This window comes from Arachis hypogaea, chromosome 12 (assembly GCF_003086295.3).
Source record: "Arachis hypogaea cultivar Tifrunner chromosome 12, arahy.Tifrunner.gnm2.J5K5, whole genome shotgun sequence".
Taxonomy (NCBI): Eukaryota; Viridiplantae; Streptophyta; class Magnoliopsida; order Fabales; family Fabaceae; genus Arachis; species Arachis hypogaea.
The window spans coordinates 56,079,672-56,105,584 of NC_092047.1; positions in this window are offsets into that span (position 1 = coordinate 56,079,672).

Genomic DNA, 25,913 nt, shown 5'->3' on the forward strand with positions numbered 1-25,913 from the left:
TCTAAGAGATATTCATTCAATCTGATGTAGAACGGAGGTGATTGTCAGACACACGTTCATGGATTGAGGAAGGTGATGAATGTCACGGATCATCACCTTCTCCAAAATGAGGCGCGAATGGATATCTTAGATAGGAACACGTATGTTTGAATGGAAAACAGAGATACTTGCATTAATTCATCGAGGCACAGCAGAGCTCCTCACCCCCAACAATGGAGTTTAGAGACTCATGCCATCAAAATGTACAAAGTTCAGATCTAAAATATCATGAGATACAAAATAAATCTCTAAAAGTTGTTTAAATACTAAACTGGTAACCTAGGTTTACAGAAAATGAGTAGACTATGACAGATAGTGCAGAAATCCACTTCTGGGGGCCACTTGGTGTGTGCTGGGGCTGAGACTAAAGCTTCTCATGTGCCTGGGCTGTTTTGGGCGTTCAACGCCAGGTTGTAACCTGTTTTTGGCGTTGAACTCCACTTTGTAACTTGTTTCTGGCGCTGGACGCCAGACTGCAGCATGGAACTGGCGTTGAACGCCAGTTTACGTTGTCTATTCTTGAGTAAAGTATGAACTATTATATATTTATGGAAAGCCCTGGATGTCTACTTTCCAACTCAATTAGAAGCGTGCCATTTGGACTTCTTTAGCTCCAGAAATTCCATTTTGAGTGCAGAGAGGTCAGAATCCAACAGCATCAGCAGTCCTTTTTCAGCCTGAATCAGATTTTTGCTCAGCTCCCTCAATTTCAGCCAAAAAATACCTGAAATTACAGAAAAACACACAAGCTCATAGTAAAGTCCAGAAATATGAATTTTGCCTAGAAACTAATGAGAATAAACTAAAAACTAACTAAAATATACTAAAATCTATATGAAATTAACCCCAAAAAGCGTATAAAATATCCGCTCATCATGCTTGTTCCATGGTCACATAGAGCTGTCCTTGTACAAGCATCACCTAGAGTGCACGGTATCATAAAGCTTCCAGGATCCTTAAGTTTCTCTGGTAAGCTGTTCTGAATGATTACACTGCACTCTTTAGTGAGGAGGAATGTTTTTGTCTCTCTCCAATCCTTCTTATGACTCAGAATGTCCTTCATGAACTTAGCATAAGAAGGTATCTGTTCAAGAGCCTCTGCAAAAGGGATCTTGATCTCTAATGTTCTGAGATAATCCGCAAAGCGGACAAATTGTTTATCTTTTTCCTCTTGACAGAGTTTCTAAGGAAATGGCATCTTAGCCTTATAATCATCAACCTTGGTTGATGAAGGCTGAATGCCATGTGTGTTGGAAGGAGAGTTACTACCTTGCTTAGGAGGGTTGTAATCAATGAGTGACTGACCTCCCTTGCTAGAGCATTCAACGCCCATGCTGTTGTCACCTTCCTGGCATTTGACGCCAAGGGCAACATCCCCTTGTGGGCATTCAACGCCAAGGGTGCTGCCTCCTTGGGCGTTAGAACGCCCAGTCTCTGCCCTTTCCTAGCATTCAACATCAAGAGTGATATCTCCCTGGGTGTTTGAATGCCAGAGTTATCGTCTGCAGAGACCTAGGTTCCCTTCTTATTGTACTGAGGTTGAGTGTTTAAGGATTTTCCGCTCCTCAGTTGAATAGCCTGGCTTTCTTCTGTTATCTTCTTAGATAACTGCTGCCTTGTTTGACTCAGCCAGGCTTCTACATTCCTATTAGAAGCCTGAGTTTCTCGCAAAGCCTCTTGCAGTTCCAGTAGTTGCTGGGCAAGGGCGTGCTGTTGCTGAGTCAATAGGCCATCCTGTTCTAGAGGGTTAGGCTCAGTAGATACTGCCTTAACCTCTCCTTTTATAGAGGTGTCAGCAGATGAGTACAGATGCTGATTAGTGACAATTGTCTCAATAAGTTCTTAAGCTTCTCGAATGGTCTTTCTCATGTGTATGAAACCACCAGCAGAGTGGTCTAAAGATATTCTAGCCATGTCTGAAAGTCCATAATAGAAGATGTCTAACTGTACCCATTCTGAAAATATTTTAGTGGGACATTTTCCTAACATCCTTCTATACCTTTCCCAGGCATCATAAAGGGATTCACCATCTCCTTGTTTGAAGCCTTGGATGTCCAGCCTTAGCTGGGTCATCTTCCTTAGGGGAAAGTATTGATTTAAAAACTTGTCTACTAACTGTTTCCAAGTTTTCAAACTAGCCTTAGGCTGGTTATCCAACCACCTCTTTGCTTGATCCTTTACAGCAAAAGAAAAGAGCAATAATCTGTAGACATCTTGGTCTACTCCCCCACTGTGTACTGTGTCAGTAATTTTTAAGAAATCTACCAGGGAATCTGTAGGTTATTCCCAAGGAAGCCCAGAATACTGGCAGCTTTGCTGCACTAGAGTAATAAGTTGAGGGTTTAGCTCAAAGTTATTTGCTCTGATGGGAGGTATGCTAATACTTCTTCCATAGAAGTCAACAGTGGGATTTGTATAAGATCCTAGAGTTCTTCTAAAATTTTCATTCCCATTTGGGTTCATGATGAAGAAAGGTACAAGAAGAGAAAGAAGGCTAAGGATAGAAGGGGAAGAAGAGTAGTTTTCGAAAATTAGGAGAGAGAAGAGTGAGAAGATAAGTAATTAATTAAAAAGAGATTTGAATTTCAGATTTGAAATTTGAAAATTTGAATTTAAATTTTGAAATTTAAATTTTAAAATTTGAATTTTAAATTTTAAATTTTTTGAAATTTGAATTTGAAATTTTAAATTTTGAAATCTTAAAATTTTGAATTTTTGAAAAAGTCAATAAGATAAGATAGAGACTTGAAAATTTTTATTTTTTAAAAGGTTTAATTTTTAAAATTTGAATTTAAAATTTGAAATTTAATATTTGAATTTAAATTTTGAAATTTGAAATTTGAATTTTGAAATTTTGAAAGTTGAAATTTTAATTTTGAAATAAGATAAGATAAGATTTTGAAAAAGATATGATTTTTTTATTTTGAAAAGATTTGATTTTAAAAATTTAAAACTAAGAAGATAAGATGAAAAATTAAAAATCAAATTCTAAATTTTTTGTTTAAAATTTTGAAAATTAAATTAAAAAATAAAAATAGAAAAGATATTTTTTTTATTTTTGAATTTAACGAGGAAAGAGAAAAACAACAAAATTATACCAAACTTAAAATTTTTAGATCTAGATGGACCTATTGTGAAAAATTGGAGGAAAAATACATAGAAACACCAAACTTAAAAAATTTTATGATAAAAAAACAAGGAAAAACAAGAACACTTTGAAGATTGATAAGAACACCAAGAACAAGATTCAAGATATTTGAAGAACACAAGAACACACAAAGAACACCAAACTTAAAACTTTTGAACATCTAACCTCAAATTTTCAAAAATTTAAAAGAAAAATACAAGAAAACATGAAACTTAAAGATTGAAAAAAGATTTAACCAAAGAAAATATTTTTGAAAAAAATTTTGAAAGAAAGATTCCAAAAAAAATCGAAAATTGCAATAAGAACAAAAACAAAAACTCAAACAAAAAAAAATTAATAAAAAGAGCTAAAGATTCTTGAAAATAAAAATTTTGAAAAAGGTTTTTGGAAAAGTTTTAAAATTTTTTGAATTGAAAAACAAGAAACAAGTATGAGTCAAACCAGGAACACAGATTAAGCAAAGAAAAGACAAATAAATTTGAAAAAGGTTTTAAATTTTTTTCGAAAAATAAAGAAGAGAAAAATAAAAATAAAAGACTCAACTAAAATAAAAAAGAATCACTTAAAAATGATCAAAAAATAAATTACCTGATATAGGGAGCAAGACAATCCATCATTTTGTCCAAACTCGAACAATCCTCGGCAACGGTGCCAAAAACTTGTTACACGAATCCCCATACTTTCATACAGCTGTACTAGCAAGTGCACTGGGTCGTCCAAGTAATACCTGAGTGAGTCAGTCTCGATCCCACGAGGATTGTGGTTTGAAGCAAGCTATGGTTATCCTATAGGTCTTAGTCAGATTCAGAATTCAGTTGGATTGATGTAAGGGCAATTAATATTGTATAAATTACTTTTTATATTAAATGGAATAATAATAAGAATATAGTTGAGGATTGGAGTTGCTTTGTCTTTCTGAATTAACTTTGGTAGTACTCTTTCCTTTGCTTGTGAATGATTTCTTCAATGGCAGGCTGTATGTGATTGACGCTGGTTTGAGAAGCCGCCAATACACCTCCGGATCTGAACCCTAGGGTTAGTGCGGATCCATTCTGATTGAGGGTGAAGCTCCTACAGTTTATTTTCCTTGATGATCCTACTCAAAATGCGACAGACAAGGTCGAATCTTTCAGATTGGAGGAATACTGCGCCTTTGGTTCTAGCCTCTACCATAGAGACCCTAATATCCCCATAAATCGGCTGAATTGATGTCTCGAGAAGTCTCCAACGAAGTCGTGGATTAGCCGTCTGAGAGATGTATAGTCAAGCTGGTGGTTCATCATTGTCCGATGAAAGACGCACTCTAAACCCATGTAGAATGTGATAACCTTATGCCAGTTCAACGCATTCATATTGATGAAGAACGAATATACATCTTAGAATTAATCAAACACGGATCGAAGAAGAACAGTAATACTTTTATTAATTCATAGGACTCAGCATAGCTCCTCCCCTTAACCTAGGAGCTTTAGAAACTTATACTGAAAGGAAAATACAATGTAAAACTTGAATATCGTGTGTAATGTTAGGCGTCCTAATAAAGAAAATTTATGCCAATTCGGAAGACTAGATAAAGTAATTCCGTTGTGAGTATAGTCCAAACCGGCAATGGATCCTGTCAATCAAAATTCAATCCAAGATACTGTCACAATTCAAACCAATTTAACCGAGAGTATTTAAACTCCCGGGTCGTTCTCCCTAGGAACTAGTGACAACAAGTGCATAAAATTTTGGTTGTGGAAAGCAAAGGATTTTCAATGATAAGAAAGCAATAAAGAAATAAAGAGATAAAAGAACAAGGCAAAATTGCAACTAATAAAGTAATGAAAGAACAAAAGAACTATGCATATAATATAAACAAGTAAAACTATAAAATGATTGAAAAATGGTTCAAAACATAAATGAATCCTTGACTTGGGATGAGTTATGGGACCCCTTCCTTGCTATAACCACAACTATGGTAATTATCATGAGTTAATCTCGCCTAGTTAACCCTAAACATCGAGGAGTAGGTCAAGCAAGCATAATTGACCTTAATCCATAAGTTCTAACCAACTTACCAAACTAGTTGGTAAAAGGCTAGCTTTAATGGAAACAAGAATCAACTAACTCCTCAAGAATTACCACTAAATGTTGGACATTATGGCTCTAGTAATCCATAAACTCATTCCCAAGCCAAGGGGTGAAAATCTACCCCATAATCAAAATTGGCATTTCATCAAACACATAGAGGGCATAAACATAAAACATGGCAAAATTGGGAAAATGCTAAAAGCTATGAACCATAAATGATCAAAATCAATAAAACCAACTCAAACAAACATATAAAAGCCATCAAACATCAAATTAAACAACTAGGAATTCAAAAATGCAAAACTATGTGAATATTGACAAGAGTGAGTAAAATATATGAAAGTGTAGAACAAGTAATGTAATTGAAAGAGAAATTAAAGAAATACTTACAATGCAATTGTTAGAATTCAAAATCAAACTTGAAGTATAAAATTCTACAAACACTAATTAAAACCCTAAGAGAGAATTTCCTAATCTACACTACTCCTACTCCTACTATATGTTTTTCCTCTTCAAAGATGGCTCCCTTCATATAGCACTTGGTTTCAGCCTTGAGTCTTCAAAAATTGGGACCAAAAAGGCCTCAGAAAACGCACAGCACGTGACTTTTTAATGGAGGCATGCGTTGGGACCTATGCGGCTGCACAGATGTGTGCGTCCGCACACTTCGCTGAATTTCTACCTGTGCATACGCACAGGAGGTTGTGCGCACGTACACCAGGCGATGCAATTGGACACGCGACGTGGCCCATGCGCACGCATGGCTCTAATTCGATGGCTGTGCGTACGCACGCATGTCTGTGCACATACACACTAGGCTGAGCTCTTCTCCTTTGTTTTCTTCATGTTTTCTCCCTTTTGGCATGCTTTCTTCCACTTCTACCAAATAATTCTAGCCTTTAGGACCTGAAATCACTCAACAAACATATCATGGTATCGAATGGAGTAAAAGTGGGATTAGATTGCTCAATTTAGGCACAAAAATGCATGTTTTCACATTCAGGTTCAATTTAGGGATCAAACACAAAAGTATGCTATTTAGGTGATTAAGTGTGAGTTCATATGCTAGAATCCATTCAAATCAAGCCAAAATATATCGGAAAATATGGACTCATCACGTCCCCCTTTAGAGAGATATAAAATAAGTCTTAAATACTAAACAGATGACTAGTAAGGGTAAAACAGTCTATCTAATGCTAAAATCAACTTCTGGGGCCTACTTGGTGAGTGTTTGGCCCCCTTATTGAGCACTGGCTATGGGGTCGTCTCTGGGCATTTGGACGCTGGACTCTGCTCTGTGGGCGCTGGACGCCTGGAAGGGGGCACGTAGCTGGCGTTGGACGCCAGTTTTGGGTCTTCTAATCTTAAGCAAAGTAGAGACTATTATATATTGCTGGAAAGCTCTGGAAGCCAGCTTTCCATAGCCATTGAGAACGAGCTATTTGGACTTTTGTAGCTCCAGAAAAGCTCCTTCAAGTCCAAGGAGGTCAGATGGACAGCATCTGCAGTGCTTTCTCTGTCTCTGAATCAGACTTTTGTTCCAGCTCCTCAATTTCAGCCTGAAATTACCTGAAATTGCACAAAAACACACAAACTCATAGTAGAATCCACAAATGTGAATTTAACACTAAAACCTATAAAAACTTAATAAAAAATAAACAAAACATACTAAAAACTATATGAAAATGATGCCAAAAAGTATATAAAATATCCGCTCATCAGTGATCTTCTTCTATATATACTAACCTAATGACTAAGTATTACAAAAGTATGATAAAATAGTCTATTAGTGCGAAAATCTAACCTTATGCTCTCTTTTGTATTTTGATTATTTTGTTGTAGTACTTTCTCTCACCTTTTTATTTTAGACTTTATAGCCTTAGAGGCTTGATTTCAGAGATAAGTTGTATAAGCTATTTTCACTTATAAAACTCTTTGGTATTTCACTTTGGCTAGCCAGCCTAAACTCTGTAGGCTGTGACTAGTCCTCTTTTAGGTACATCATACTTTTATATATATATTGTTAATTTAATTATTACCTTGTGTATCTTGGAGCTATCTACAAGGTTTTATATGCATTATGTCTTGTTCTGTTCGTACCCACGCGTTTAGTTACCGTGTGTGAACACTTCGCATTTTGTAATTTCGATTTATGAGACTTTGAGCTTTTATTCCTTCATTGGGATTCTAGTTATATAAATTCTTGGATATATATTATATATTATAAGCTTTAGAACTGTCGTGGCACTTTTTTATCCTTTACTTTATGGCAAGAGGTAAGGCTTAGGGTAACGGGGTATTACATCTTTAATTTTCTTTCTTGCAATTTCTATTTCTTGTTCATCATTCCAAAACCCCAAAAATATTTCATAACCAATAACATGCACACTTCCCTACAATTCCTTTGAGAGACGACCCGAGGTTTAAATACTCTCGTTTTTTATTGGTTAGTATTGTGACAAACAAAATTAACTTTGATTGAGGGTTAATTGTTGGTTTGGACCTATACTTCGACGGAATTATTTTGTGAAAATTATTGGTGCACGAAATTGTGATTACACTTTTCACAACTCCACACAACTAACCAGCAAGTGCACTGGGTCGTCCAAGTAATACCTTACGTGAGTAAGGGTCGATCCCACGAAGATTGTCAGCTTGAAGCAAGCTGTGGTTATTTTGTAAATCTTAATCAGGAGATTAATGATAAGAGTGATTGTATTTATGAAAAATAAATAACATGAAATAAATAGTACTTGTGATTCAGTAATGAGAAACAGGCTGAGGTTTCGGAGATGCTCTGTCCTCTGAATCTCTACTTTCCTACTGCCTTCTTCTCCAAACACGCATGGCTTCCTTCAATGGCAAGCTTTATGATCCTCTCGGATGAAAAATACCAGGTACGGTCTCTGCACGGCTAATCAACTGTCAGATTTCTCATCTCGGATGAAAAATACCATATACAGCTACCGCACGGCTAATCATCTGTCGGTTCCCACTAACATCGGAATAAGACCCTTGTCCTTTTTTACACTGTCACTACGCCAACATTTGCAGGTTTGAAGCTCATCACAGTCATCCCTTCCCAGATCCTACTCGGAATACCACAGACAAGGTTTAGACTTTCTGGATCCTAGGAATGCTGCCAATTGATTCTAGCCTATACCACGAAGGTTCTAACCTCCGGACTCGGTCCGTGGATTAGAAACCCAAGAGATACACACTCAAGCTGTCACCCAATGACTACGTTGAGCTCAGATAGAATGAGAATGGTTGTCAGGCACGCATTCATAGGTTGAGGATAATGATGAGTGTCACGGATCATCATATTCTCTATATTGAAGTACGAGTGAGTATCTTAAAATGGAATCAAGCGTGATTGAATAGAAAACAGTAGTAATTACATTAATCCATTGAAACACAGCAGAGCTCCTCACCCCCCCTATGGGGTTTAGAGACTCATGCCATAGAAAATACAATAAGAAGTGTAAAAATGTCATAAGTTGCCAAATGAATCTCTAAAAGTAGTTTTTATACTAAACTAGCAACTTAGGTTTACAGAAAATAACTAACTAAGGGCAGATAGTGTAGAAATCCACTTCTGGGACCCACTTGGTGAGTGTTTGGGCTGAGCTTTCAAGATTTCCCGTGCATATGCCTATATCTGGCGTTAGACGCCACCCTGGGTGCCAAAATGGGCGTTTAACGCCAAGAATTATGCTAGTTCTGGCGTTTTACGCTAGGAAGTTTTAGGCTGGCTTTAGACGCCAGTTTGGACCATCAAATCTCAGACAAAGTATGGACTATTATATATTTCTGAAAAGCCCAGGATGTCTAATTTCCAACGCAATTAAAAGCGTGCTGATGAGCGGATAATTTATACGCTTTTTGACATTGTTTTTAGTATGTTTTTAGTATGTTCTAGTTACTTTTAGGGATGTTTTCATTAGTTTTTATGTTAAATTCACATTTCTGGACTTTACTATGAGTTTGTGTGTTTTTCTGTGATTTCAGGTACTTTCTGGCTGAAATTGAGGGACTTGAGCAGAAATCAGATTCAGAGGTTGAAAAAGGACTGCTGATGTTGTTGGATTCTGACCTCCCTGCACTCAAAGTGGATTTTCTGGAGCTACAGAACTCGAAATGGCGCGCTTCTAATTGCGTTGGAAAGTAGACATCCAGGGCTTTCCAGCAACATATAATAGTCCATACTTTGGCCAAGAATTGACGACGTAAACTGGCGTTCAACGCCAGCCTTCTGCCCAAATCTGGCGTCCGGCGCCAGAAAAGGATCCAAAACCAGAGTTGAACGCCCAAACTGGCATAGAAACTGGCGTTCAACTCCACAAATGGCCTCTGCACGTGTAACACTCAGGCTCAGCCTAAACACACACCAAGTGGGCCCCGGAAGTGGATTTATGCATCAATTACTTACTCATGTAAACCCTAGTGACTAGTTTATTATAAATAGGACCTTTTACTATTGTATTAGGCATCTTTGATCAGTGTAAACAATCTTTGGACGTCTGGTTCTTAGATCAGAGGGGCTGGCCACACGGCCATGCCTGGACCTTTCACTTATGTATTTTCAACGGTAGAGTTTCTACACTCCATAAATTAAGGTGTGGAGCTCTGCTGTTCCTCAAAGATTAATGCAAAGTACTACTGTTTTCTATTCAATTCTTCTTATTTCTCTTCTAAAATATCCATTCGCACCCAAGAACATGATGAAGGTGATGATTATGTGTGACGCTCATCATCCTTCTCCCTTATGAACGCGTGTCTGACAAACACTTCTGTTCTACATGAATTAAGCTAGAATGAGTATCTCTTAGATCTCCTAACCAGAATCTTCATGGCGTAAGCTAGAATGATGGCAGCATTCAAGAGAATCCGGAAAGTCTAAACCTTGTCTGTGGTATTCCGAGTAGGATTCAATGATTGAATGACTGTGACGAGCTCCTAACTCGCGATTGCAGGGCGTTAGTGACAGACGCAAAAGGATAGTAAATCCTATTCCAGCATGATCGAGAACCGACAGATGAATAGCCGTACCGTGACAGGGTGCGTGAGCATATTATTCACTGAGAGGATAAGATGAAGCCATTGACAAAGGTGATGCCTCCAGACGATTAGCCGTGCCGTGATAGGGCATTGGATCATTTTCCCGAGAGATGACCGAAAGTAGGCATTGACAGTGGTGATGTATCACATAAAGCCAGCCATGGAAAGGAGTAAGACTGATTGGATGAAGATAGCAGGAAAGCAGAGGTTCAGAGGAACGAAAAGCATCTCCATTCGCTTATCTGAAATTCCTGCCAATGAATCTACATAAGTACCTCTATCCTTTTTATTGTTTATTTGAATCTAATAAAATATCATGTTTAAATCCGCCTGACTGAGATTTACAAGGTGACCATAGCTTGCTTCAAGCCAACAATCTCTGTGGGATCGACCCTTACTCACGTAAGGTTTATTACTTGGACGACCCAGTACACTTGCTGGTTAGTTGAACGGAGTTGTGTCCACACATAGTAAAGAGCCATAATAATGATTCCATACAATAACAAAGAGTACTACATTAATGTGATCACAATTTCGTGCACCAAGTTTTTGGCGCCGTTGCCGGGGATTGTTCGTGTATGGACAACTGACGGTTCATCTTGTTGCTCAGATTAGGTAATTTTCTTTTTATTTTCTTTTCAAAAATTTTTCAAAAATACTTTCAAAATTTTGAAATCTGTTTTCGAGAAAAAATAAAAATGTTTTCAAAAATAAATTATTCTATGGCTTCAAAAATTTTTAAGAATGAATTCTAGTGTTTCATGAAATATGTTGAATCATATCTGGCTATAAAGCCATACCCAAACTACTTTGGGATTGGTATTCAACTAATCACTTCAGCCCATGTAATTATATGTTGCAGCCTGGCTGGCTGTAAAGCCATGTCTAAATTTATTTGGACTGAGGCTTGCAATTGGTTATCAAGAGCAAGCTAGTTGGAGCTAATCCACCTGCTACTGTTCCTGATCTACCCGCTGTTGATCCACGATCACCTACTGAAGCTTGGCTGGCCATTGACCATGTCTAGTGTTTTGGACTGGAGCTTTCATTGAAAGCTTGGCTGGCTAGTGAGCCATGTCTAATTCCTGGACTGAAGCTTTAGACTAACATGGCAAGATTCCTAGAATTCATATTAAAAATTTTGGAATCCTTATTTTTCTTTTAATTTTCGAAAAATATAAAATAAAAATCCAAAAAAAAATTAGAAAATAAAAAAAAAAATCAAAAATATTTTTATGTTTCTTGTTTGAGTCTTGAGTCATGTTATAAGTTTGGTGTCACTTGCATATGCATCTTGCATTTTTTCGAAAATTTCATGCATTCATAGTGTTCTTCATGATCTTCAAGTTGTTCTTGGTGAGTCCTCTTGTTTGATCTTGATGAATTTTTGTTTTTGTGTCTTTTCATGTTTATCATATGCATTCTTGAATTCTTAGTGTCTAAGCATTAAAGAATTCTAAGTTTGGTGTCTTGCATGTTTTCTTTGCATTAAAAATTTTTCAAAAATATGTTCTTGATGTTCATCATGTTCTTCATAGTGTTCTTGGTGTTCATCTTGACATTCATAGCATTCATGCATGCATTCATTGTTTTGATCTAAAAATTTCATGCATTGCATCTTTTTAGTGTTTTTCTCTTGCATCATAAAAATTCAAAAATCAAAAAAATATCTTTCCCTTTTTTTCTCATCAAATTCGAAAATTTGAGTTGACTTTTTCAAAAATTTTTAAAATCAAGTTGTTTCTTATGAGTCAAATCAAATTTTCAATTTGAAAATCTTATCTTTTTCAAAATCTTTTTCAAAAATCAAATCTTTTTCAAAATTCTTGGTTATTTTCGAAAATTCCAAAAATAATTTTCAAAAATCTTTTTCTTATTTTATATCATAATTTTCGAAAATAACATAATCAATTAATGTTTTGGTTCAAAAATTTGAAGTTTGTTACTTGCTTGTTAAGAAAGATTCAAACTTTGAGTTCTAGAATCATATCTTGTGATTTCTTATGAATCAAGTCATTAATTGTGATTTTAAAAATCAAATCTTTTTCAAAAACTAATTCCTATCATATCTTTTCAAAAATATCTTCTTATCTTATCTTTTTCAAAAATATCTTTTCAAAATATCTTTTCTAACTTCCTAACTTCTTATCTTTTCAAAATTTGTTTCAACTAACTAACTAACTTTTTGTTTGTTTCTTAACTTTTTCAAAACCACCTAACTAACTCTCTCTCTCTCATTTTCGAAAATGTCTCTCCCCTTTTTCAAAATTTCTTTTTAATTTATTAATTATTTTAATTTTTAAAACTTAATTTTCGAAAATTACTAACAATTTTTCAAAAACCATTTTCAAAAATCACTAACTCTTTTTCAAAATAATTTTCAAAAATTATCCCTCCCCCATCTCATTCTATTTATTCATTCATATCCTAACATCTCATCTCACATCTCTTCCATTTGTACAGTTGTGTTTCTTCCTTTACATCACATTCTTTATCTCCCCCTCTTTTCTTCCACTCACAAAGGGATCCCTATACTGTGGTATAAAGGATCTCTATTATTATTATCATTTTTCTGGCCATTCTTCCTTGTCATATGAGCAGGAGCAAGGATAAGAACATTCTTGTGGAAGCAGATCCAGAACCTGAAAGGACTCTGAAGAGAAAATTAAGAGAAGCTAAAATACAACAATCCAGAGATAACCTTTCAGAAATTTTCGAACAGGCAGAGGAGATGGCAGCCGAAAATAATAATAATGTAAGATGCTTGGTGACTTCACTGCACCTAATTCCAGTTTACATGGAAGAAGCATCTCCATTCCTGCCATTGGAGCAAACAACTTTGAGCTGAAACCTCAATTAGTTTCTCTGATGCAGCAGAACTACAAGTTTCATGGACTTCCATCTGAAGATCCTTTTCAGTTCTTAACTGAATTCTTGCAGATATGTGATACTGTTAAGACTAATGGAATAGATCCGGAAGTCTACAGGCTCATGCTTTTCCCTTTTGCTGTAAGAGACAGAGCTAGATTATGGTTGGATTCTCAACCTAAAGACAGCCTGAACTCTTGGGATAAGCTGGTCACGGCTTTCTTAGCCAAGTACTTTCCTCCTCAAAAGCTGAGCAAGCTAAGAGCTGATGTTCAAACCTTCAGACAGAAAGAAGGTGAATCTCTCTATGAAGCTTGGGAAAGATACAAACAGTTGACCAAAAAGTGTCCTTCTGACATGCTTTCAGAATGGACCATCCTGGATATATTCTATGATGGTTTATCTGAGCTATCAAAGATGTCACTGGACACTTCTGCAGGTGGATCCATTCACCTAAAGAAAACGCCTGCAGATGCTCAAGAACTCATTGACATGGTTGCTAATAACCAGTTCATGTACACTTCTGAAAGGAATCCTGTGAGTAATGGGACGCCTATGAAGAAGGGAGTTCTTGAGGTTGATACTCTGAATGCCATATTGGCTCAGAATAAAATATTGACTCAGCAAGTCAATATGATTTCTCAGAGTCTGCATGGAATGCAAGCTGCATCCAACAGTACTCAAGAGGCATCTTCTGAAAAAGAAGCCTATGATCCTGAGAACCCTGCAATAGCAGAGGTAAATTACTTAGGTGAACCTTATGGAAACACCTATAACTCAACATGGAGAAATCATCCAAATTTCTCATGGAAGGATCAAAAGCCTCAACAAGGCTTTAACAATGGTGGAAGAAACAGGTTTAGCAATAGCAAGCCTTTTCCATCATCAACTCAGCAACAGATAGAGAACTCTGAGCAAAATGCTTCTAATTTAGCAAATCTAGTCTCTGATCTATCTAAGGCCACTGTAAGTTTCATGAATGAAACAAGGTCTTCCATTAGAAATCTGGAAGCACAAGTGGGCCAGCTGAGTAAAAGGATCACTGAAATCCCTCCTAGTACTCTCCCAAGCAATACAGAAGAGAATCCAAAAGGAGAGTGCAAGGCCATTGACATAAGCGCCATGGCCGAACCTGTGAGGAGAGGAGAGGATGTGAATCCCAAGGAGGAAGACCTCCTGGGACGTCCAGTGGTCAATAAGGAGCTTCCCTCTGAGGAACCAAAGGACTCTGAGGCTCATCTAGAGACCATAGAGATTCCATTGAACCTCCTTATGCCCTTCATGAGCTCTGCTGAGTATTCCTCTTCTGAAGAGAATGAGGATGTTACTGAAGAGCAAACTGCCAAGTTTCTTGGTGCAATCATGAAGCTGAATGCCAAATTATTTGGCATTGATACTTGGGAAGTTGAACCTCCCTTGTTCATCAATGAACTAAGTGATCTGGATCAACTGATATTACCTCAGAAGAGACAGGATCCTGGAAAGTTCATAATACCCTGTACCATAGGCACCATGATCTTTAAGGCTCTGTGTGACCTTGGTTCAGGAATAAACCTCATGCCCCTCTCTGTAATAGAGAAACTAGGAATCTATGGGGTGCAAGCTGCTAAAATCTCACTAGAGATGGCAGACAGCTCAAGAAAACAGGCTTATGGACAAGTAGAAGATGTATTAGTAAAGGTTGAGAGCCTTTACATACCTACTGATTTCATAGTCCTGGATACTGGAAAGGAAGAGGATGAATCCATCATCCTAGGAAGACCTTTCCTGGCCACAGCAAGAGCTGTGATTGATGTTGACAGAGGTGAAATAGTCCTTCAATGGAATGAGGACTCCCTTGTGTTTAAAACTCAAGGATCTCCCTCTGCAACCATGAAGAGGAAGCATGAAAAGCTTCTCTCAAAGCAGAGTCAACCAGAGCCCCCACAGTCAAACTCTAAGTTTGGTGTTGGGAGGCCACAACCAAACTCTAAGTTTGGTGTTGAACTCCCATATCCAAACTCTAAGTTTGGTGTTGGAGAGTCTCAACAAAGCTCTGCACATCTGTGAGGCTCCATGAGAGCCCACTGTCAAGCTATTGACATTAAAGAAGCGCTTGTTGGGAGGCAACCCAATGTTTATCTAATTCTTATTTTTATTGTTTTTTATGTTTTCTTAGGTTCATGATCATGTGGAGTCACAAAATAAACAAAAAATCAAAAACGGAATCAAAAACAGCAGAAGAAAAATCACACCCTGGAGGAGCATCTGTCTGGCGTTCAAACGCCAGAACAGAGCATAGTTCAGGCGCTGAACGCCCAGAATGGGAGCATCCTGGCGCTGAACGCCCAGAACAAGCATGGTTCTGGCGTTCAACGCCAGAAATGGAAGCAAAGGGGCGTTGAACGCCCAAAATGGGCACCAACCTGGCGCTGAACGCCCAGAGTTGTGTGCAAGAGCATTTTGCATGCCTAAATTGGTGCAGGGATGTAAATGCCTTGACACCTCAAGATCTGTGGACCTCACAGGATCACCTCAGGATCTGTGGACCCCACAGGATCCCCACCTACCTCATCATCTCTCTTCCCATTTATGATCATCCCTTCTGTTATCCATTTACCACTCACATCCATACACCCACTACCTTAAAAATTCAACATCTCTCTCCCACCCAATCCCACCCATATGGCCGAATACACACTCCCATCCATCTCCTCCATATCTTCTTCAGTCTTTCTTCTTTTGCTCGAGGGCGAGCAACATTCTAAGTTTGGTGTGGTAAAAAGCATAGATTTTTTGTTTTTTTTTCCATAACCATTGATGGCACCTAAGGCCAGAGAAGCCTCTAGAAAGAAGGAAAGGAAAGACAAAAGCTTCCATCAAGGGTCTATAGCTCAGTGGTAGAACATTTGACTGCAAATCAAGAGATCCCTGAGATACCTCAGGGGATACATTTTCTTCCACACAATTATTGGAAGCAACTAAGGGTAGAACATCAAGAGCACTCCATCATGCTCCATGAAATAAGAGAAGATCAAAAAGCAATGAGGGAGGAGCAACAAAGACAAGGAAGAGACATAGAAGAGCTCAAGGACATCATTGGTTCCTCAAGAAGAAAACGCCACCATCACTAAGGTGGATTCATTCCTTGTTCTTCTTTCTTCTGTTTTTTTTCGTTTTCTATGTTATGTACTTATCTGTGTTTGTGCCTTCATTACATGATCATTAGTAGTTAGTAACTTTGTCTTAAAGATATGAATGTCCTATGAATCCATCACCTCTCTTAAATGAAAAATGTTTTAATTCAAAAGAACAAGAAGTACATGAGTTTCGAATTTATCCTTGAACTTAGCTTAATTATATTGATGTGGTGACAATGCTTCTTGTTTTCTGAATGTATGCTTGAACAGTGCATATGTCTTTTGAAGTTGTTGTTTAAGAATGTTAAATATGTTGGCTCTTGAAAGAATGATGACTAGGAGACATGTTATTTGATAATCTGAAAAATCATAAAAAATGATTCTTGAAGCAAGAAAAAGCAGCAAAGAACAAAGCTTGCAGAAAAAAAAATTAGGCGAAAAAAAAAATATAGAAAGAAAAAGAAAAAGCAAGCAGAAAAAGCCAAAGCTCTTAAAACCAAGAGGCAAGAGCAAAAAAGCCAATAACCCTTAAAACCAAAAGGCAAGGGAAATAAAAAGGATCCCAAGGCTTTGAGCATCAGTGGATAGGAGGGCCTAAAGGAATAAAATCCTGGTCTAAGCGGCTAAACCAAGCTGTCCCTAACCATGTGCTTGTGGCGTGTAGGTGTCAAGTGAAAACTTGAGACTGAGCGGTTAAAGTCAAGGTCCAAAGCAAAAAAAGAGTGTGCTTAAGAACCCTGGACACCTCTAATTGGGGACTTTAGCAAAGCTGAGTCACAATCTGAAAAGGTTCACCCAATTATGTGTCTGTGGCATTTATGTATCCGGTGGTAATACTGGAAAACAAAGTGCTTAGGGCCACGGCCAAGACTCATAAAGAAGCTGTGTTCAAGAATCATCATACTGAACTAAGAGAGTCAATAACACTATTCGAAATCTGAAGTTCCTATAGATGCCAATCATTCTAAACTTCAATGGATAAAGTGAGATGCCAAAACTATTCAAGAGGCAAAAAGCTATAAGTCCCGCTCATATGATTGAAGCTCTGTTTCACTGATAGTTTGGAATTTATAGTATATTTTCTTCTTTTTATCCTATTTGATTTTTAGTTGCTTGGGGACAAGCAACAATTTAAGTTTGGTGTTGTGATGAGCGGATAATTTATACGCTTTTTGACATTGTTTTTAGTATGTTTTTAGTATGTTCTAGTTACTTTTAGGGATGATTTCATTAGTTTTTATGTTAAATTCACATTTCTGGACTTTACTATGAGTTTGTGTGTTTTTCTGTGATTTCAGGTACTTTCTGGCTGAAATTGAGGGACTTGAGCAGAAATCAGATTCAGAGGTTGAAAAAGGACTGCTGATGCTGTTGGATTCTGACCTCCCTGCACTCAAAGTGGATTTTCTGGAGCTACAGAACTCGAAATGGCGCGCTTCTAATTGCGTTGGAAAGTAGACATCCAGGGCTTTCCAGAAATATATAATAGTCCATACTTTGGCCAAGCATTGACGACGTAAACTGGTGTTCAACGCCAGCCTTCTGCCCAAATTTGGCGTCCGGCGCCAGAAAAGGATCCAAAACCAGAGTTGAACGCCCAAACTGGCACAGAAACTGGCGTTCAACTCCACAAATGGCCTCTGCACGTGTAACACTCAGGCTCAGCCCAAACACACACCAAGTGGGCCCCGGAAGTGGATTTATGCATCAATTACTTACTCATGTAAACCCTAGTGACTAGTTTATTATAAATAGGACCTTTTACTATTGTATTAGGCATCTTTGATCAGTGTAAACAATCTTTGGACGTCTGGTTCTTAGATCAGAGGGGCTGGCCACACGGCCATGCCTGGACCTTTCACTTATGTATTTTCAACGGTAGAGTTTCTACACTCCATAGATTAAGGTGTGGAGCTCTGCTGTTCCTCAAAGATTAATGCAAAGTACTACTGTTTTCTATTCAATTCTTCTTATTTCTCTTCTAAAATATCCATTCGCACCCAAGAACATGATGAAGGTGATGATTATGTGTGACGCTCATCATCCTTCTCCCTTATGAACGCGTGTCTGACAAACACTTCTGTTCTACATGAATTAAGCTAGAATGAGTATCTCTTAGATCTCCTAACCAGAATCTTCGTGGCGTAAGCTAGAATGATGGCGGCATTCAAGAGAATCCGGAAAGTCTAAACCTTGTCTGTGGTATTCCGAGTAGGATTCAATGATTGAATGACTGTGACGAGCTCCTAACTCGCGATTGCAGGGCGTTAGTGACAGACGCAAAAGGATAGTAAATCCTATTCCAGCATGATCGAGAACCGACAGATGAATAGCCGTACCGTGACAGGGTGCGTGAGCATATTATTCACTGAGAGGATAAGATGAAGCCATTGACAAAGGTGATGCCTCCAGACGATTAGCCGTGCCGTGACAGGGCATTGGATTATTTTCCCGAGAGATGACCGAAAGTAGCCATTGACAGTGGTGATGTATCACATAAAGCCAGCCATGGAAAGGAGTAAGACTGATTGGATGAAGATAGCAGGAAAGCAGAGGTTCAGAGGAACGAAAAGCATCTCCATTCGCTTATCTGAAATTCCTGCCAATGAATCTACATAAGTACCTCTATCCTTTTTATTGTTTATTTGAATCTAATAAAATATCATGTTTAAATCTGCCTGACTGAGATTTACAAGGTGACCATAGCTTGCTTCAAGCCAACAATCTCTGTGGGATCGACCCTTACTCACGTAAGGTTTATTACTTGGACGACCCAGTACACTTGCTGGTTAGTTGAACGGAGTTGTGTCCACACATAGTAAAGAGCCATAATAATGATTCCATACAATAACAAAGAGTACTACATTAATGTGATCACAATTTCGTGCACCACGTGCCAATTGGACTTCTGTAGCTCTAGAAAATTCACTTCGAGTGCATGAGGGTCAGAATCCAATAGCATCTGCAGTCCTTTTTCACCCTCTGAATTAGATTTTTGCTCAGGTCCCTCAATTTCAGCCAGAAAATACCTAAAATCACAGAAAAACACACAAACTCATAGTAAAGTCCAGAAATGTAATTTTTGAATAAAAACTAATAAAAATATAATAAAAAGTAATTAAATCATACTAAAAACTATGTAAAAATAATGCCAAAAAGGGTATAATTTATCCGCTCATCACAACACCAAACTTAAATTGTTGCTTGTCCCCAAGCAACTAAAAACAAAATAGGATAAAAAGAAGAGAATATACAATAAATGCCAAAATATCAATGAAGCTTAGTTCCAATTAGATGAGCAGAACTAGTAGCCTTTTTGCTTCCAAATAGTTTTCGCATCTCTCTTTTTACCTTGAAGTTCAGAACGATTGGCATCCATAGGAACTCAGAATTCAGATAGTGTTATTGATTCTCCTTGTTCAGTATGTTGATTCTTGAACACGGCTACTTTATGAGTCTTGGCCGTGACCCTAAGCATTTTGTTTTCCAGTATTACCACCGGATACATAAATGTCACAGACACATGACTGGGTGAACCTCTTCAGATTGTGACTCAGCTTTGCTAGAGCCCCCAGTTAGAGGTGCCCAGAGCTCTTAAGCACACTCTTTTGCTTTGGACCACGACTTTAACCACTCAGTCTCAAGCTTTTCACTTGGACCCTCGTGCCACAAGCACATGGTTAGGGACAGCTTGATTTAGCCACTTAGGCCAGGATTTTATTCCTTTGGGCCCTCCTATCCATTAATGCTCAAAGCCTTGGATCCTTTTTTTACCTTTGCCTTTTAGTTTAAAGTGTTACTGGATTTTTTTGCTTGCTTTTTCTTTTCTTTTCTTTTTTCTTTTATTTCTTTTGCAAGCTTTTCACTGCTTTTTCTTGCTTCAAGGATCAATTTAATGATTTTTCAGACTATCAATAACATTTTTCCTTTTTCATTATTCTTTCAAGAGCTAACAATTTTTAACATTCATAAACAACAACTTCAAAAATATGTACTGTTCAAGCATTCATTCAGAAAACAAAAAGTATTGTCACCACATCAAAATAATTAGACTAGTTTCAAGATAAATTTCGAAACTATGTACTTCTTGTTCTTTTTCAAATAAAAACATTCTTTCTTTAAGAAAGGTGAGGGATTCATGGAATCATTCATAGCTTTAAGACATAGACTCTAAATTTTATTGATCATGGAATAAAAATAAGACATAAAATAAACATAAAACAGACAAATAATAATAAAAGGAAGGAAATTAAAGACATAAAAATAAATTACTCTAATACTAGTGCTTATGTGATTCTTAAAATAGGTTTCTATTAATAAAAGTTATCACAGAGTTAGGACACAACAACCTTGATTTTGAGGGATAGGTGCTCCTTAAATCTGTTGGACGTCCAACTCTTCAAGAGACAGCTTCTGATGCTTTAGCTCCTGTATCTCACATCCTTGTCTCTCTTGTTCTATGAGCATTTTGCAGAGCATACTGTTTTGATTCTGCTATTCTTCTTTGAGTTGATTCACAGCTTCTTGTAGCTTGGTGACAAATGCTTCTAAGCCGGCCCAATAATCAAATTGAGGGATTTCTGGGAGGAGCTCATGCGCCCCCTCTTGATGAGGTTATCTTGAATTTGAGGTCCATCCATCACTTTTTTGGTGATTGGGCATTCAACTGTGATATATTCATCCACACCCATATGTATCCCGCATCTTTGCATAACAGACTAATCAAGCTTGGGTAGGCCAACATAGCCTCGGTGGATTCCTTGTTTGCAAACATGTAAATTTCAACAGGGATCATCTGATAAATCTCTACCTCCTTCCCCAGCATAATACAGTGAATCATCACTGCCCTCTTGACAGTGACTTCAAATCGGTTACTGGTTGGGAGAATAGAACATCCTATGAAATCCAGCCACCCTCTAGCAACTAGTTTGAGATCTCCTCTCTTTAACTGGTTTGGGACACCTTTTGAATTGGTAATCCACTTGGTTCCAGGGATGCATATGTCCTCTAGAACTTGATCTAGCCTTTTATCCTTAGCCATTCTCCTGTTAAAGGATTCTGGATCATCTTGTAGTTGAGGAAGTTTAAGAACCTATCTTACTTTGTTAAAGTGGAAGTAAATAACCTTCCCTCTGACCATAGTCCGAAAGGTGTAGAAAGCAGTTCCCTCTAATCTTTGTTTCTCTGTCATCCACAGATTTGCATAGAATTTCTGGACCATATTTCTTCCAACATATATCTCAGGATTAGCCAGGACTTCCCAATCCCTATTTTGAATCTACTCTTGGATCTCCGGGTATTCATCTTCTTTCAGGTTGAACCTAACTTCCGGGATCACTGATCTTCTGCACACAATTTTGAAATAATGGTCTGCATGTTCTTTGGTGCAGAAGTTCTCATGCATCCAACGTGGCTTTGGATTGCTTTCTTTCTTCTCTCTTGAAGCATTTTGTCTTCCTTTGGGTGCCACGAGATTGGTTTGTTTTAACTCAGGGATCACAGAAATCACACCCAACTTAGAGATTTTCTTGTCCTCAAGCAAAATAAAAAGAAAGAAGATGAATAGATGGAGAGAAGGATTCGAATGAGGGAGGAGAGGTGATGACCGAATGTATAAATAAAGGGGAGGGAGGGAATGGGTTCGAAATTTTAGAAAAAGATATGCTTTGAAAGATATGATTGATAAAAGATAAACATGATATGAAAAAGAGAAGATTGTTTTAAAAATTAAGAGATATGAAAAAGATTTGCGGAAGTTAGATCTGAATTTTTTTGTTTATGCATCTATGAAATAAAAGATAATATGAATGAGTTAAAAAGATTTGAAAAGAAATTGGAAATACGAGTGAGTTTTTGAAAAGGAATTGAAAAGAATTGAAAAAGAATTAAAAATAATTTATAAGATTATAAATTTGTGTGAATGGAAATTAAAAATGAATGTTTGTAATGTTTGGATGCAGAAAATTTTGATTTAAAACATGAAAATTCGAAAAAAAATTGGATTGGAAACAAAATTACCTCTCCCCTAGCTGTGTTGGCGTTAAACGCCCAGAATGATAGCCATTCTGGAGTTTAACGCCCATCTGGTGGCCATTTTGGGCGTTTAATGCCCAGCCAGATACCTTGGCTGGCGTTAAACGCCAGAAATCCTTTCTTACTGGGCATTTTTCTGAACGCCCAGAATGCTGCCCATTTTGGCGTTTAACGCCCATAATGCTGCCCATTTTGGCGTCTGGCGTTAAACGCCCAGAATGGTAGCCATTCTGGCGTTTAACGCCCAGATTGCCTCTTTACTGGCGTTTTGATGCTAGTGAGCTCTTTTACTCTGTGATTCTTCTTCTTTATGTTCTGAAGCTTCATATCCTTGACTTGTTCACTGAAAAAGCATCAATAAACATGGACAACAAAATTAAATGGACTTATATAATTGTTATAAACATCTAATTTGATTTGATAATGGCTGGGTTGCCTCCCAGTAAGCGCTTCTTTACTGTCTTTAGCTGGACTTCACTGAGCTTTTTAATTTAGCCTCAGTTTTGAGCTTTCTTGCTCAATATTGGCTTCAAGATAATGTTTGATTCTCTGTCCATTAACAATGAATTTTTTGTCAGAATCAACATCTTGAAGCTCTACATAACCATATGGTGACAAACTTGTAATCACATATGGTCCCCTCTACCGGGATTTCAATTTCCCAGGGAATAATCTGAGCCTAGAGTTAAACAGCAGGACCTTCTGTCCTGGCTCAAAGACTCTAGATGACAGCCTTTTGTCATGCCATCTTTTTGCTTTCTCTTTATAGATTTTAGTATTTTCGAAAGCATTGAGTCTGAACTCCTCTAGCTCATTCAACTGGAGTAATCTTTTCTCTGCAGCTATCTTAGCATCAAGGTTTAGGAACCTGGTTGCCCAGTAGGCCTTGTGTTCCAGTTCTATTGGCAGATGATAGGCTTTTCCATACACAAGTTGGTATGGAGAGGTTCCTATAGGAGTCTTGAATGCTGTTCTGTATGTCCACAGAGCATCATCCAGACTTCTTGCCTAATCCCTTCTACGGGTACTTACAGTCCGTTCCAGGATTCGTTTTAGTTCTCTATTCGAGACTTCAGCCTGCCCATTTGTCTGTGGATGATATGGAGTCGCCACTTTATGGTTAATTCCATATCGTACCAGAGCAAAGTCAACCTGTTTATTGCAGAAATGAGTGCCTCCATCACTGATAAGTATCCTAGGGACACCGAACCTGCTGAAGATATGCTTCTGGAGGAATTTCATTACTGTTTTGGTATCATTAGTGGGTGTTATAATTGCCTCTACCCATTTAGATACATAGTCTACTGCCAATAGAATATAAGTGTTTGAATATGATGGTGGGAAAGGCCCCATAAAGTCAATACCCCATACATCAAACAACTCAATCTCTAAGATCCCTTGTTGAGGCATTGATAAACCACTATTTCACGGTTTATCTTGTGCTCAATTGAGTGGATTTTATCAACTCTTTACCCACTTATTCATAATATTTGCGTGGTTTTATATTTCCTTCCTGATTTTATGCTATGATTGAAAACATGCTTCTTTGATCTTATATTGCTAATATTAATCCTCTTTTATCACCATTAGATGCCTTGATATGTGTGTCAAGTGATCTCAGAGATTACAGGGCAGGAATGGCTCAGAGGATGGAAAGGAAGCATGCAAAAGTGGAAGGAATACAAGAAGTTGGAGAAATTGCTAAGCTGTCCAGCCTGACCTCTTCGCACTCAAACGGCTATAACTTTAGCTACAGAGATCCAAACAACGCGGTTTCAGTTGCGTTGGAAAGCTAACATCCGGGGCTTCGATTTGATTATAATATGCCATTGTTGCCTTGATGCTAGGCGATGCGAATACGTGATCCACGCGGACGCGTCGCATTTGCGAACTTCAATCCGCGCGGCCGCGTGAGCGACGCTTCCGTGTCACTTGCCCGCGACCTGAACGTACCAAAATACGCTAGGGGCGATTTCTGGGCTGTTTTTGACCCAGTTTGCGGCCCAGAAAACACATATTAGAGGCTATAAAGTGGGGGAATGCATCCATTCAAAGGAAAGAGCTCGCATTTTTGTTACTTTCCATGATTTAGATTTAGTCTTGAGAGAGGTTCTCTCCTCTCTCTCTTAGGATTTAGGACTTCTCTTAGTCTGTAAGAGTGACTCTCGATCCAGGTTTTATGTTTCTTTGTTTTAAGCTTCCCATTTCACTTTTATTTATTTATTCCAGCACTTGAGTTGATTATTTACTTTTATAATTTAATTTATGAATTATTCCATGTTATAGATTGTTATTTGAATTAATGATATTTGAGGTATTCTAGTTTATGATTGCTCTCTTTAATTCATTGGCTTCCATCTAAGGACATTTTTATTCCAGAAATTTTACTTTTTCCCCTTTTGGTCTTGGTTAAGAAATCAGTAACTCAACATTATCAAACTCAACATAACTGATAATCGCTATCTTGCTAATTGAACTGAACTTCAATAATCCCAACTTTTTCTTAGGAAATAAATAGGATTCGAAGGTCAAACTAATTAGTCCCTTGACTTTCCTTTGCTTTAGTAAAGGTTAACTAAGTGGAATTTAGATTCAACTTTCATTATTGTTGAGAGGGATAACTAAGTTGGACTTCCAATTTCTCTTACCTTGCCAAAAGTTTGCTTTACAGTATTTATTTATTTTAATTGCCATTTAAATTATTTGTCATATAACATATTCCCACCTTACTTCCAAAACCCCAATTTACAAACTCATAACCAATAATAAGAACAAACCTCCCTGTAATTCCTTGAGAAGACGACCCGAGGCTTAAATACTCGGTTATCAATTTTAAAGGGGTTTGTTACTTGTGACAACCAAAACGTTTGTACGAAGGGATTTCTGTCGGTTTAGAGACTATATCTACAACGCGAATGTTTTTATGAAATTTTTTACTGGCAAAAATCCCAACGTCAGGCATGGCATAACTGTGAGGCAGATTACCAGCTCTCTGGCAACTGTCACAGTTACGTACAAACTCTCGGGAGTCTCTATAGAGAGTAGGCCAGTAGAAACCACATTAGAGAACTTTTGTGGCTGTTTGCTCACCTCCGAAGTGTCCTCCATACTGTGATCCATGGCTATGCCATAGGATCTTCTATGCCTCTTCTCTAGGCACACATCTACGGATTACTCCGTCTGCACACCTCTTAAAGGGATATGGTTCATCCCACAAGTAGTACTTTGCATCAGAAATCAACTTTTTCATTTGTTGTTTACTGTACTCTTTGGGTATGAATCTAACAGCTTTATATTTTGCAATGTCTGCAAACCATGGTAATTCCTGAATGGCAAAGAGTTGCTCATCCGGAAAGGTTTCAGAGATCTCAGTAGGAGGGAGGGACGCCCCTGCTACTGGTTCTATCCGGGACAGGTGATCTGCTACCTGGTTCTCTGTCCCTTTTCTGTCTCTTATTTCTATATCAAACTCTTGCAGAAGTGATGAGCGGATAATTTATACGCTTTTTAGCATTATTTTTAGGTATTTTTAGTATTATTTAGTTAGTTTTTAGTATATAATTATTAGTTTT